Genomic DNA, 14,372 nt, shown 5'->3' with positions numbered 1-14,372 from the left:
TTCTCTAGGAAAACTTGGATCTACTTCTTGAAATCTAAAGAATCTAATGAAGTCTTAAATTAATTTAAAGAGTTTAAAGCATTAACTGAACACTCCTCTGGTAAAAGAATTAAATGTTTAAGATCTGACAATGGAGGTGAGTACACCTCCGGTAGCTTTTATGATTTGTGTCTTGAGTCAGGAATTAAGAGGGAGTTTTGTGTTCCATACAATCCTCAACAAAATGGTGTTGCTGAAAGAAAGAATAGGACTATTGTGGAGGCTGCAATGGCTATGATTCATGATCAAGACTTGCAGACCTTCCTATGGGCTAAGGCTTCTAGAACAGCAGTGTATATCCATAATAGATGTCCTCATCATGTTCTAAAGAACATAACCCCGAAAGAAGCCTTCACAGGATCCAAACCTGACATTAGTCACCTCAGAATTTTTGGAAGTCACGTTTATGTTCATGTGCCCAAAGAAAAGCGATCAAAGTTGGAACCCTGAAAGAAAGGCATGCTAGTCGGCTACAATGAATCCTCCAAGGCATTCAGGATATACATCCCGAGTCAAAGGTATGTTGAGGTAAGTAGGGATGTTACATTTGAAGAAGACATTTCTTTTAAGAAATCGAAAGGTTCTTGTGTTATTGATGAAGCTAATGACAAACAAGATATAAATGTTGATACTAACCCTGAGATTCAGAGGGAGCAAGTTGAACCTCCACCTCAAGATGAACATGATGATCCACCAGAGCCCATGAATCCCACTGATATTCCTAGTGACATTGTCATTACCAAAAAGAGGCCTCTTTGGGTAAGAAACACCATTCAAGAAGCTGAAAGATTTACTGCTCCCAGTGGCACCTTCCATGAAACTAAGAGACCTCAGGTATTCTCCAACTACGTTGCTTTGATGTGCAATCTCATTGAAACTGAACCTTGCAATGTTGAAGAAGCCTTGATTCATCACGCTTGGAAGCTTGCTATGGATGAAGAGTATCAGTCTATCATCAAGAATGATGTGTGGGACATTGTGCCAATACCCAAAGGTAAATTTGTTGTTTCCTCTAAATGGTTATTTAAAATTAAATATAATGCTGATGGTAGTATTGAAAAATATAAGGCTAGATTTGTAGCTCATGGTTTTTCTCAAAAGGAAGGCATAGACTATGAAGAAACATTTGCTCCTGTTGCTAGATATACTTCTATTAGAACGATAATAGCTATTGTTGCTGCTAAGGGTTGGAAACTACATCAGATGGATGTTAAGACTGCCTTCCTCAATGGTGTCATTGAGGAAGAGGTCTCTATTGAGCAACCTGAGGGTTATGAGATTCAGGATAGATTAACCCATGTGTGCAGGTTAAAGAAAGCTATGTATGGCCTTAAACAAGCTCCTCGTGCTTGGTATGAAAGAATTGATAAATACTTGCTAAGTCTAGGCTTTTATAAAAACGATGATGACTCTAACATATACCTTAAGGTAGCCAATGATGAAATGCTAATTCTAGTTCTTTATGTGGATGACTTATTCCTTACTGGTAAAGATGAACTTATTATTAGATGCAAGAAAGAACTAGCTTCAGAATTTGAAATGAAAGATTTAGGTCTTATGCATTATTTTCTAGGTCTAGAAGTATGGCAAAGATCTAACGAAATTTTTCTAAGTCAAGGAAAGTATACTATTGACATTTTGAAAAGATTTAGAATGATGGATTGTAAACCCATGTCTACTCCTATGGAATCTAACTTAAAGAAGTTAAGTGTTTCTGCAGCTAACTCTAATTTTGCAGATCCATCCGAGTACCGCCAGTTGATTGGATCACTGATGTATCTAGTTAACACTAGACCAGACATATGTTTTGCTGTGAATGCTCTCAGCCAGTTTATGAGCATGCCCAAACATGTTCATCTTGTTGCAGCCAAGCACATCCTAAGATATTTGCGAGGTACAATTGGTTTTGGATTGAAGTATCCACTTAACACTTCAATAACCTTGGAAGGTTATTCAGATGCAGACTGGGTTGGAAGCGTCAAAGACAGGAAAAGCACCTCCGGTATTTGTTTTAGCTTGGTATCTGCAGTGATCTCTTGGGCTTGCAGAAAACAATCCTCAGTGGCATTGAGTACTGCTGAAGTTGAGTATATTGCAGCAAGTGTAGCTTCCAGAGAAGCAGTGTGGCTTCGTAAGCTTCTTACTGGGTTGTTTGGTCAGCCATGGGATCCTACAGTTATTCACTGTGATAACCAGAGTTGTATTAAAATGTCTATCAATCCAGTGTTTCATGACAGGTCAACACATGTGGAAAGCCACTATCATTTCATTCAGGATATGGTGCAAAGAGGTGCTATTCAGCTGAAATATGTCAGCACTAATGAGCAGGTTGCAGATATTCTTACCAAGCCTCTATCCAAAGTGAAGTTTGTGTACTTCAGGGACAGACTTGGTATTATGGAAAATGAAACCCTAATTGAGAGGGAGTCTCAATCTCTATGATACATTGTGTTGTATCAAACCACCCTCTGCGAGCAATGTAAGGTGGTATTGTAAACTTCTCAGGGAGAAGTATAATTATTAACCATCCTCTACGGGCAATGTAAGATGGTATTGTAAATGTTAACCATCCTCTGCGGGCAATGTAAGATGGTATTGTAAATCTTCTCAGGGAGAAGTGTAATTGTTAAGCCATCCTCTGCGAGCAATGTAAGATGGTATTATTGTAATTGTTGACCATCCTCTACGGGCAATGTAAGAAGGTAGAAAAGATCCTCTCCACCCTCTGCGGGCAATGCAAGGTGGATCCAGTCTATGCTCGTGTGCAAGTTGGAAGATTATGATTATGTAGTTCCATACTTTGCTTGTGTGCAAGATGGAAGATTATGGTTATGATTCTCTGCCCTAATTAAGAGGGAGCATTGTTTATAATTAGGGTCTGGCAGATTCCAATTGCCTTGGGCAACATTGGAATCCGCCTAAGGGGGCCAGCCCCTTCTCCAATATATAGGGCCAGGCCCTATACCTTTCGGCTACTCCAAAAGGTCCCCACGCTGCACCTTGATAGGGCCGACCCTATCCTCTACGCGCAAAAGAAATTAAATAAATTAATTGACAAATTAAAAGGTTCAAGCCGACTTGATTATAAGTGTTTGCTCTCCTATAAATAAGGCATATACTTCTCACAATATCATCAATGCAGTTTCAAGTAAATGCGAAATATATTCTCAGGTAGCGAACTCCTTTGTAAGCAGCAGATCACAGCGAACTTCATTCATATGCAGCAGATTATCAATTAGGTCACAGCGAACTCCATTTATGTGCAGCAGAACACCAATTAGATCACAGCGAACTTCATTAAGACAACAAGTTATCACCAAAGACAGTGATCTCCATTGAAGGCTCAAGCAAAGGACTGCGAACTAGTTGAAAGGTGCAATTACCCTTGTTATGCACAACAAGACAAGTTAGAAGGACTGTAAATCATGATCACTGCCAACAAGCTAGTTATGTAGTCTTCTATATCATCTTCCTTGTGACTGCAACTTCTATACTCCAGATAAGTGTGTAATTGTCAATTGAATCTAAAACCATAATCAGATCTGAGGATCTTTTCTGGCTGGGTTTTTCCTCCTAGGAGGTTTTCCCAGGGTAACTTTGTCTTGTCTTTTTGCATTCATTTCTTACTATGCTTAAATCTGGAAAAACAATAAATCTAATTAACCTAGTTAGAAACAAATTCTGATTTTCTGAGTTTCATCTAATCTGAAAGTACTAAAATTAACATCATTTTCATGTTTCCACATTTGAATATTTTATCATGATGTATACTCTTGCTTGAGCAATGTTGTAATCGCACTATCATAAAGTGTCATACTTCTTTGTATCTTGTCATTGTTGACATATTTGATGTAATCCTCTTGTACACATAGATTAGGAATATCTTGTGAGACTTGGTGCATGGCTCCAGTTGAGACTTAGATTGTACACATTTGTGCATGGCTCCCATGAGACTTGGATTGTACCAGTATTTCTGCTATTTCCGAGTACCCAGATGATGCTCACAGCAGGTTGTCTCCATGTCTGATCTTCATTTTGCTGCAACGAGTGATTCATCGTCATCGACTTGGTACCTGGTTTTGTCACACTTTGACATTATTGGTGCAGCATTGGCTCTCTTTCTTCCTTATGGGGAGGAATTTTGGTCATCATCATTGGACCATCTTTGCAGGAGATTCGACATTGAGGGGGGGCTTCCTAGTCTCTTCTCTCTTATGGGGGGGACTTTTTCCTCTTTGAGGTTTTGTCCTTCTTTGAGAGTCTTTTGTACATTCATCTCTCTTTTGGGGGGGAGTTTTTTCCCACTGGGTTTTCTCCCTTTCTCCGTTTGTGAGAGATTGCATTGCATTGGTTTGCATGCATTTGCATTTGTACATGAGTACCTAACATGGCCTCGTAGCCAAGACCCATCTTGCATTGCTTAGTTGCATTGAAGACTTTACTGCATTCCCCTAAGTTGCACTTAAGGGGGGGTGTTGGTGTAAATAATTATTCATCATGGATATTATTACACTTTACTTAAGTTTACTTAGGTACATGCATTTCATAGTAGTTTGGGTATGAGACACTTGGATGTTTGTGCCACATTGGGATAGTGTGTGTAGGAGAATTTCCACCTTTTATGGTGTTGATCTTATCTTGTTGTTACATTTCACCTCATGTGGAATATTATATTGTTTCTCCTACCTACCCACACCTATTTCCTACCTACCCTTGTTTCTTATTGAGCCACATATCATGTTTGTGTGCTCACATATCCCTAGCCTTGCCTATATAAGAAGGCTCATCTACATTGTTTGTACGGGCAATCAATCAACATCTTGTAATGATCCAGTTGATCATATTTTGCATCTTGATAGAATACAGTTTATTCCTATCATCTATTTTGTCTCTCTTATTTGTGCTTTCCATTGCCTCTTGATCTTGGCAATATCTCACAGGAGGCAATACAATTTATAAGCCTCATTAGCAGCAGTATTCAGTTCAATAACCAACCGTACAAGATTCATTGCTGGTTGTACCAAACAGGGTGGCACTTGGGACTCCAAAAAAGAGGCATTTTGTTTGGGAGGCTGGAACGCCTACCCAAAGTGCATTCTGAATGCACAATTCCCAATGCTTAGTCCTTGCAAGCTATTCTACCTACTTTATGGCTCAGAGAAATCATTTCCTGGACTTGTACTGCCATTTTGGTCAGTTTCCCAGTTTTGGCTAGCAAACACCAAATTTCTTCATTTAAAATAAGCTAAGGACCCACAAGTATGCAATTAGCAATAGGATTTATTGTAGCAGGTATCTTATTCATAATATAGTTGCAGTTGCTCTCAATTTTAGTTCTATTGGTTTTTATGTGCAATTCTTGCCTGGCACGTGTTATTTTATGCTTTAAATTTGTTCAAAAACATTGAAAATCCAAAAAACACAACAGCAATAGTATTTCAGGAGAGTTAGAACCACTAGGGTTCTTACACGTGATTAGCAAATATAAAAAATACGGACCACCCTTAAGCCTGTAGTCTTATGTTATTTTAGTTTTTTCTGAGTCGTATTTCTTGCTGAATGCTCAGGGTCCTCCTGACTAGTCTTAGAGACGTCTCCCTGTTCAAGTCATGAGGTTTCAAGAGCTCATAACCTCGCCATGTTTGTTGTTAGTACGTGGTCATTGAATTGGACTGTGATATTGGATATGAATCGAACTAATTGAAGTGACCATAGTGCTGGATATATGCTTCTTACCAGTCCAATCAGATTTCTGCAGTTGCCAAACTATGCCCTTCTCTGAACATCGTACTTTTCCCTTCAATCTCAGCTTGTTAATTTAATGCCAAAACCAACCTCCCAGGCCTGGTCTCTCACAGGCATAGGAAATGTTACACTTGAGGGATTTCCTCCCCATATACCCAAACTTTTCCAGAACTGAATCCAAAACACAATTTTCTAGAATACACAAATTCCAAGATGCCTCAATCTGTATTAAATGCTTTTATTTATAACTTTAATTGGGCTCATTTGCCAAAACACCGCGAATGTGGGATAAATGAATGATATAATAAAAAATTGTTATCCCCTTATGTCTCCAGAAAGAAAGGGTACTTTTAATTTTTCCCCTTTAATATTAGACTCGGCATTAATTAGTCACTTAAATATTTAAATTTAACTTTAAGAACTTTTGATTTTTTGCCCAATTAATTAGCGGCCCATAAAATTTGTAACCCAAGGGAGGAATTAAATGTACCAAAATACTGACAACCAAAATTGCATCAAAAATTACCAAACACTAAGCCGCAACTGACTTACTATAAATAGTAAGTATCTAGAAACCCTGTCAAAACACCTCCGATTGGCCTGAAACTAAAATTGCCTAGGCCAAATCCTTCACCGATCCCTATAAAGTCCTGGTTAGCCCTCAAGACCATGGCAAAACAAGCTAACGACAAATCGCCTCATGACTGTTAAAAAGGGGACATTACATATGCTTAATTATCTTTCTTTAGAGATTAATGGTATTAGTTCCAATGGTTTCCTAACCTGTTGCATGACTTCAAACAAGGCTTGACAACATGTGTATCTATTTGTATGCTTCATGCCTACATATATTCATACATATACATTAAGTATTTGTGTATGTTCCATGTCTTCATGCATTCAGGTGTATACTTCATGTTTTCAAGTGTATGCTCCGTGTTTGGCTCTACATTTGCAATTAATCTAGAATATGTGAATAACAAGAAAAAGATCGAAGAGGATATAAAATTATTTAGAGAACATTACATTTGAGGTCATAGATGTGTGACGTGCTTCTAATCCTCATACATAAGTTCTTGCTTTAACATAAGAGATATCTATGATGAGAGAAAACTTGTTTTAAGTTAAACTTCGCCAAGTTTCTACTATCAAATCACAACTCACATTCAAAATATGGAAGAAAACATATATGATAATATCATAGTAGTGCAGCAGAAGATGGAAAGGTCTTTATGATCATTCAGTCATTGCTTGAGGACAAGCAATTTGGGGAAGGGAAGGACTGTCATGCCCCCTGATTTCATATGAATAAATTAAATGAATAAAACTCCCATTTATTAAATTACAGACTTCTTAAGTTGTCCGTTCCTGCATTATTGATAAACAATCATAGTGTTTAATATTTAAACCATTTAAACCAACCCATTTGAAAGGTAAATTGGATAAATTAAATCATAAAACAATAAACAGATATTAGTGGCAGACCAGATCTGACGCATGTCAGATCTACCTGCCTTTGCAGCAATCAAAAGGTTAATAGTTAGTAGCAATTAATAATAAGTAATGATTAGTAATGAGAAAGTAATCTTTTACATAATCGCTGTCCAAAAAAACAAAAAAGAGTTTCATGATCAGCAAATGATTAGTTAAGAAGTGATCACTAAAAGATTAATTAATCCTTATCAAAGGATGCGATTAAGAATAAAGGAAGAGATATAATTTAGGGAAAGGTATGTCCATTCCCAATCAAAGAATACAACCCTTCGTTCCAATAAGATATTAATAAGGGGTCGTGGAAGAAGGGAGAAATGCTAATGAACGGGATAAAAGGAGAGAACATCATAATTCAGAACTAAGGCGTTGGCCCTTAGAACCCAACTCAGACCTGTTGTGACCTAATCACACATCACCCCATCCCAGATAGGGACCCCCCTAGCTTTTAGGCCCTTGTGGTCGTTTGGTCTTGGTTTTTTGTGTGTGGTGGTGGCAGTCTCTTCAATCTGTCCGCATTGCGGATGTTCGGGGGTCAGTTAGAGTTAATCTGCTTCTCTGTCGAGCGAATTCTATCAAGTCTAGGGCCTGTTTTGTCCTTTTTCGAGGGTTTTGTCTTCTGTCCTATATTTTAGGGGTTCTTGTTAGGGTTTCGGGAAAACCAAGCATACGACTGGAATCAGGACCCTTCAAGGGACCTCCCAGTAAAATTTGAGCCCAAACGAAGAAACTTTCTATTTTTAGAAAGTCCCTATTTTTTAGGGATTTTTCCGAGTCCCGGAATGTCGCCATTTTGCCAAAAATCAAACTTACTATTTTTAGTAATTTCTATTTTTGGAAAGTTTCTATTTATAGTAAGTCATTACTGCACCCTGTCTAGGGATCTAACACTGACACCTGGAAAGTTTCTATTTTTGGAAAGCCAATACTGACAGGGTCAGTCAGACAAGGCGACAAGGATCAAGCGTTTGCAGACATTTCTAATTCCGAAAAGTCAGGCAGCAGACAAAGATAGCCAGAAATGGGTCAAGTGCTGGAAATCCATGCCTAAAATGGAAAGCTCCGCAAAACACTTCAAAATCACAGGAGGTCAAAATATTCCAAGTCTGGACTGGGGCGCCAAAATGAAGATGCCAAGGAATGGTGAAAAATTCATGAATCCATGGACATGGTGAAAATGCGCCCAAGTCTGGACTGGGGTGCCAAAATGAAGATGCCAAGGAATGGAGGAAAAATCCATGAATCCATGGACATGGTGGAAATGCGCCCAAGTCTGGATTGGAGCGCCAGAATGGAGAAGCCAAGGAGAGGTGGAAAAATCCACGAGTCCATGGACAAAGCAAAAACGCGCCCAAGTCTGGACTGGGGCGCCAAAATGAAGAAGCCAAGGAGAGGTGGAAAAATCCGCAAGTACATGGACAGAGCAAAAATGCGCCCAAGTCTGTAGTCAGGCGCTGAAATGAGATTCCCAAGGAGAGAGAAAATCTATGAATCCTTGGCATGGCGAAAATTCCACCCAAGCTAAAAATTTGAAATTTTGCCTAAGGCATGGAATCCAAGGAGTCAACGAGGAATAAAAAGCAAAATTCCCCTCGAGCGAATTTTCGAATTTGCTATTTTTAGACACCAAATCTCAACAAAGTGTGGAAAATTTTATAGATTCGGAATCGGGATGAAATTCCCCATCCAATGAACCTGGCTCCTAAATTTAGGAAGTTCCCTAAAAAATAGGGATGTGGAAAATAGGCATGAAAATTCCTTCGAAAGCGGGAGATGGCAAGGTAGAATGAAATCGAGCAAATCCTGAGAAAATCCTTCGATCTCCCTCCAAAATTGGAAAGAATGAGAATCAGCGAGTTGGCAAATGAATCTTCCAAGTATGACGCATGACTTGGAGCATTTAAGGAAAATTCTAAATTTGAACTTCTCTATTTTCATCATTTCGAAGTGCTTCCAAGATGGCGAAACCAAGCAAGGCAGCTACTATCTCCAGGCAGGCATTGATCAAAGCGGAGATGAAGAGTTATCTTCCTCATTCTCGGTTGAATTCAAGATGGGATGAAATCAGCGATACTAATCTAGGCACATTCAACTTGGCTGCATTCAAGATCTGAATGTTCGGAACAACAGGGCACAATCCATCCCCGACAGCTGTCAGAATGGTGAAAAGTGGGATTGTGGCGACAGCTGGTTTTCATCCTGCTATTCAGTGCCCTGACTTGGTCTTGGAATGTGCAGCACATTACAATCTGGAGCAGAAAACAATCTCAACGCCAGATGGCAAGCTGCTGGCAACATTGACTCCAGAGTCAATTGGTGAAGCTTTCGGAATCCCTTCGCATTATTCCATGACATATAGGACCAGCACCGGAGCTCAGGCACTATATGAAGCAGGCCCTGCCAGGTGCGCTGATTTGATCAACAAGCAGTGGTTGCTGAAGCCGAGAGTGCACGCTTCCAAGATACCCAAAACTCTCACAATCTTCGAGTTCAAGCAGGAGTATGTTGACTTGATAAAAATGCTAAGCAGAGTAACGGGATGCCCACATTCGGTGAACTTTGAGGCCTGGATGTTCTTCTACATAGGCGAGATCATGAATTCAAATACACTGATCGACTAGGCTAGATTGATCAGTCACTACCTGCATGAACAATTGAAGAACCTGAAAGAGAAAAGGTACCAGTCCTTTTTCATGAGCTCCTACCTGTTCTATATGCTTGCACAAAGAGGAGGATTCGATGGGCTGCTAGCAAAAGGAATCATGGGTTGCAGACCAGCTCAATTAAAAGTACATGAGTGTTACCCCCAGCTACATCTCTCCAATGTTAGCTCTTACAGGTTGGCGAATGACACCTTCACCATGTACCTAACACGACTTATGCAGAACAAGTTGCACATGAGGTTGTCACCACAAGCAAGTGCCTTGGTCCAAAGGTATGGCATTACGTTCCAACAATTCCCCAAATTCACCTACATCAGGACGCAAGGGTTCTCCTTCCAATCTTACAAATTGCCCAGATATCCGTCGGACAAGCTGGTATTGCTCGAGCTCATGGGGCAGTTAACTGCCTATGATCAACTGCAGAAGAAGAAGAAGAAGAAGCAATCTATTGAATTTCCAATTGTCTTGGGGGATTTCATGGAGATATGCCCAGGTTTGGAGGCCGCTGAAAATGCAGCAGGGGAATTGGCATTCTATCGCCTACCATTTTACACATCCAGGGCCCAATATGATCCTTACAACCAGATTAGGAAGGTTGCCGATGTCAAATTCATACACAGATTTCACTTGGAGGATTATTGGGCAAGTGCTGAGGATGACCTTGAGGTCCGGAGAAGAATGCATTCCAGACTACCCCTCAACACCATCAGAATAAGTGAATTCATCAAGTACTGGATCAGGTGAAGGAAGATTCAGATTTGACGCAACCCGAATTCGAGAAAGTAAAGGATCAACCTATCCAGTTGCCAGATTGGTCAAAGCCTGAGGTAGATGATTTGAACATCTTAGTTAAACCAGTGCTAAAATTCACTAAGCACTGGATCGACAAGCAGACAAGAAAGTTGGTGGAAGGCAATGTCCATCTGACATACCAACTAATGGGAAATCTGGATTCCCACAGTGAGGCAACTAAAAGCTCTTCACAGGTTCAGGCAGGAAGAGAAGCCAGGATGGACAAAGGAAAAAATGCCCCAAAGAGGCCAAGGGCAACAAAGATGAAGGATATCCAGCAGGAAATCCCACACGAGGTTCAATAGGAAGCCCAGCAAGAGGAACCTCCACAAAAGAGAGCAAAGACAGGAAGGGAGCATTCACCAGTTAGCTCCTCGACCGTACGGGAAGTGGAGATGTTTCCACATCCCACAAGTCCACTTCCAGGGAACGTTCCAACGCCTGATATACTCAGCATCAATGCTTCGCAAGGCCATCATCAACCAAGAAGTCAGAGGCAAGAAAGTCTCTCGCACCAGGAAGAAGTTCACCAGGATAGCTTCGTGGAGACTATCCTTGGTGAAATGGAGGAGGAATCTCAGGAACAGGAGCATGCAGACGATCATAGCCATTCCATCCCCGCGCCAGATTGGTTGATAGGCAGATTGGGGAATGAAGCAGAAGGAGGAACCAATCCTGCTCAGGAGTTAGAAGAGTTATTGAGGAGGATGGATCGACCAGCGGAAAGGAAGGCTCCCCAAAAGTTTTCCAAGGTAGTCAGGGAAGAATCTGGATCCTGAACTTTGCACATCGCTGAACCTGCAGTGGATAAAGATAGGAGTGAGATTAGACAGAGGATTACGTCATCAGACAAGTTGATCTTGGCCATGCTTCCACGGGTCAAGTGATGGGAGACTTTGAAGACTCCTCCTTAGCCATGAAGGAGAAGTTGCTGAAATCAAAGGCAAAATGTAAACGGTTGAGGGAGGAAAATAGATTCCTATGCGAATATGTCAGGAGTTTCAAAAGACCCCTCAGGGAAGCAAGTCCTTCATCCACTCCTCCTCCCTTCCTTCCCAAGGAAGTAGTTGATGATGCAGAACTTATTAGAGAAATGGCACAAAATTCCCGGGAATGGGTAGAGGATTTCTATGCTGAGGCAGGAAAATTCGTCGAGGATCTAGCTCAACTTCATTCGAAGTTCGTGGCCCTCCTTAGCAGATTAGAGACAGCAGAAGGACTATAGGAGGATGTAGATGTTTACCAAGACTTAACCATTTCCCGACTCAGGGCTTTGATGAAGACTCCAAGGCAAACTCTGGTGGACGGGAAAGTGATCCAAGAGAATGAAGCTTATGATTCCCCCCGATGGTTCTACGCTATCTGTTCAAGAAAGATCACCCTTGACAGATTCAACATTGACTCTGTCACCTTGAAGGAGTCTATCAGAGGGATACAAGAAGAAATCCTTAGTGCCATCGAAACTTTATTTTCAAGGAAACTCAGTGAGGGAGGAATAACGGTGAACTCCTTGAAATCCCACTTGCACGATTTCTTCTTCGTCGGTTCGTTCCCTAAGGAACATTTTGCAAATGTTTCTTCATTCTCTGGTATAATGAAGAAAACGCAGGAAGTCGTGGCAGAGTGGGAAAGCTTCTTTTCCAAAAGCGAAGAAGAAATTGCCTTGATGGAGTTCAACATTGAGAATATGCCAAGTGTCTCCATCAGAGAACTAGAAGCTGTCGTTGGTAGATTCATTGCATACACCATTAATGAATGAGATAATGGTCGTCCATTTTTGGACGAAAGTCTTTTGACTGAATAGTGATGGCGTACTTATTGCTGAAGGAATATTGACTAGACGTGGGACCAGTCAATGCATGCCACCACCGGATAGGGAATCTTCTTGCATGTCACCTTCTCATTATGGTTTTATGACAGATTCTTTGTGCATGTCGCCGTCACTTGGAGAATGATGGGCATTTATGATGGCGTTGGTTATATTCTAGGCATAATCAACATCATGGGGCACATTTAATGTGCTAGTGGGCGCTATTTTAGGCTCTTTTAAATTAATTGTGCATGGGCATAATGGGGTTATTAATTGCCGATTCCCACCTTGTTGCACCTTGAGTGGGGAATATTTAGGGTAAACCCTAATTAGGGTTTTGCATGTAATCATGGCTTGAGGCCTATATAAGGGGGTGACCCCCTTATTTGTAAAGAGGAGAGACTATCGTCAGAGATTGTTGCTAAGAGTTTTTGAAGCAAACACTTAATACATTGTTCAATTGTTGGTGTGTTCTTGTGTTGTTTCGGAGTTCACATGGTCTCATTCTCTTCATAGATTAGATTTGTTTTCATGCTGTTAGACGAACTGGATTTGATAGGATCGCTTGTTGTAAAAATCGTGCACATACTTTTGGTGTGCAGTTGATTGTTGCATACCGTGCAAAGTTAGCCTGAGCCTCCGTTATATGTGCATGTTTAATTTCGATTATCAAAAGAGATTGTTCGATTTGATGGTTTCTCTTGATGATTTGAAAATCTTTAACACAACCTCTGAAGATTGCACCGCCTTCGTGTAGTTGCGTGTTGCTGGCAAAGCAGCGTGGTTGGATTTTGCGCAAGTTATCCCGTCTCCTTGTTCATAAGATTAGATTACTTTTAGTCTAGTTCTCCTCTGCCCTATTCCTATTTACTTTCCGCATAATTCAAAATCCAAAAGATCCAAAACTAGAGCCTTCATTGCAAATCATCCATACAAAAATCCTTGAGCTTGCATAAGTTTCTTCAACATACGTTAGGCCCCTTGGGTTATCAACAAACCCATCAAACAACTGAGTCACATCCACGCACTGAAAGAACCTTGGGAATTAGCCGTTTGAACTTCAAGTAATCCTAGCATACGGACTAATCTTGATCAAGAGAGGATAAGGTGACCGTTGGTGAATTTATTCTGTGTTAGACGCGGTCATAAAAAAACACGTCAACAAGACCCTTCCCAAAAGCATAGAATTCAGAAACTGTATCCTAATCACAGCGATAGTGTGAAAGGTGGAAGCCAACCGTAGATTGCCCACAGGCTCCCAGAACAGGCATAATATATATATAATCTGATATAAGTATATATTCAGAACAGGCATAGCATATATATAATATGATATAAATAAATATTCTAGAACGGTGACGTATTGTAAATCAGAAACATTATTTATTTATACTCATTTTGTAAACTGTGTATATACATTCAATCCAGACTTATATGCCCAGAACCCATCAGACTTCATAACTGAGTCACTTTGAAATAAGTATCAGCTATTCATTCTTTCGTCAATCTACTAGTAAAAAAAGGACTTGATCAGGAACATTACACAGAATTTCAAGTCATCCCAGAAGGGGACATTACAACATCCCCATGGTCTGTTGTATTATACATTCTTAGTTTAAAGCATGAAAGAATAAAAGAGCAAAACAATATGCATCAAAACATTTTACTCAGTTAATTGTGATATATGTTTGAGGTCAATTAAATGTGATTGATAGGATTTGATGATGGGATATCACACATTTTTTTTATTTTGATTGGTTTAGAACTATGATTCAATCACTCTCAGAATTAAGGAAACTTTAGCAATGGATAAAACATAAGCCCATAGATTA

At 40.1% G+C, this 14,372-nt stretch overlaps 1 protein-coding gene across 4 annotated transcripts in view; it reads right to left on the bottom strand.

Moving 5' to 3' along the window:
* LOC131071421 (actin-related protein 7) overlaps positions 1 to 14,372 on the bottom strand; it is a 173,125-nt gene that overhangs the window by 78,747 nt on the left and 80,006 nt on the right. The gene's annotated exons all lie outside the window — the stretch shown is intronic.

The sequence above is a fragment of the Cryptomeria japonica genome, chromosome 6 (assembly GCF_030272615.1).
Source record: "Cryptomeria japonica chromosome 6, Sugi_1.0, whole genome shotgun sequence".
NCBI classification, from domain to species: Eukaryota; Viridiplantae; Streptophyta; class Pinopsida; order Cupressales; family Cupressaceae; genus Cryptomeria; species Cryptomeria japonica.
This window is presented reverse-complemented; position numbering and strand designations above follow the sequence as displayed.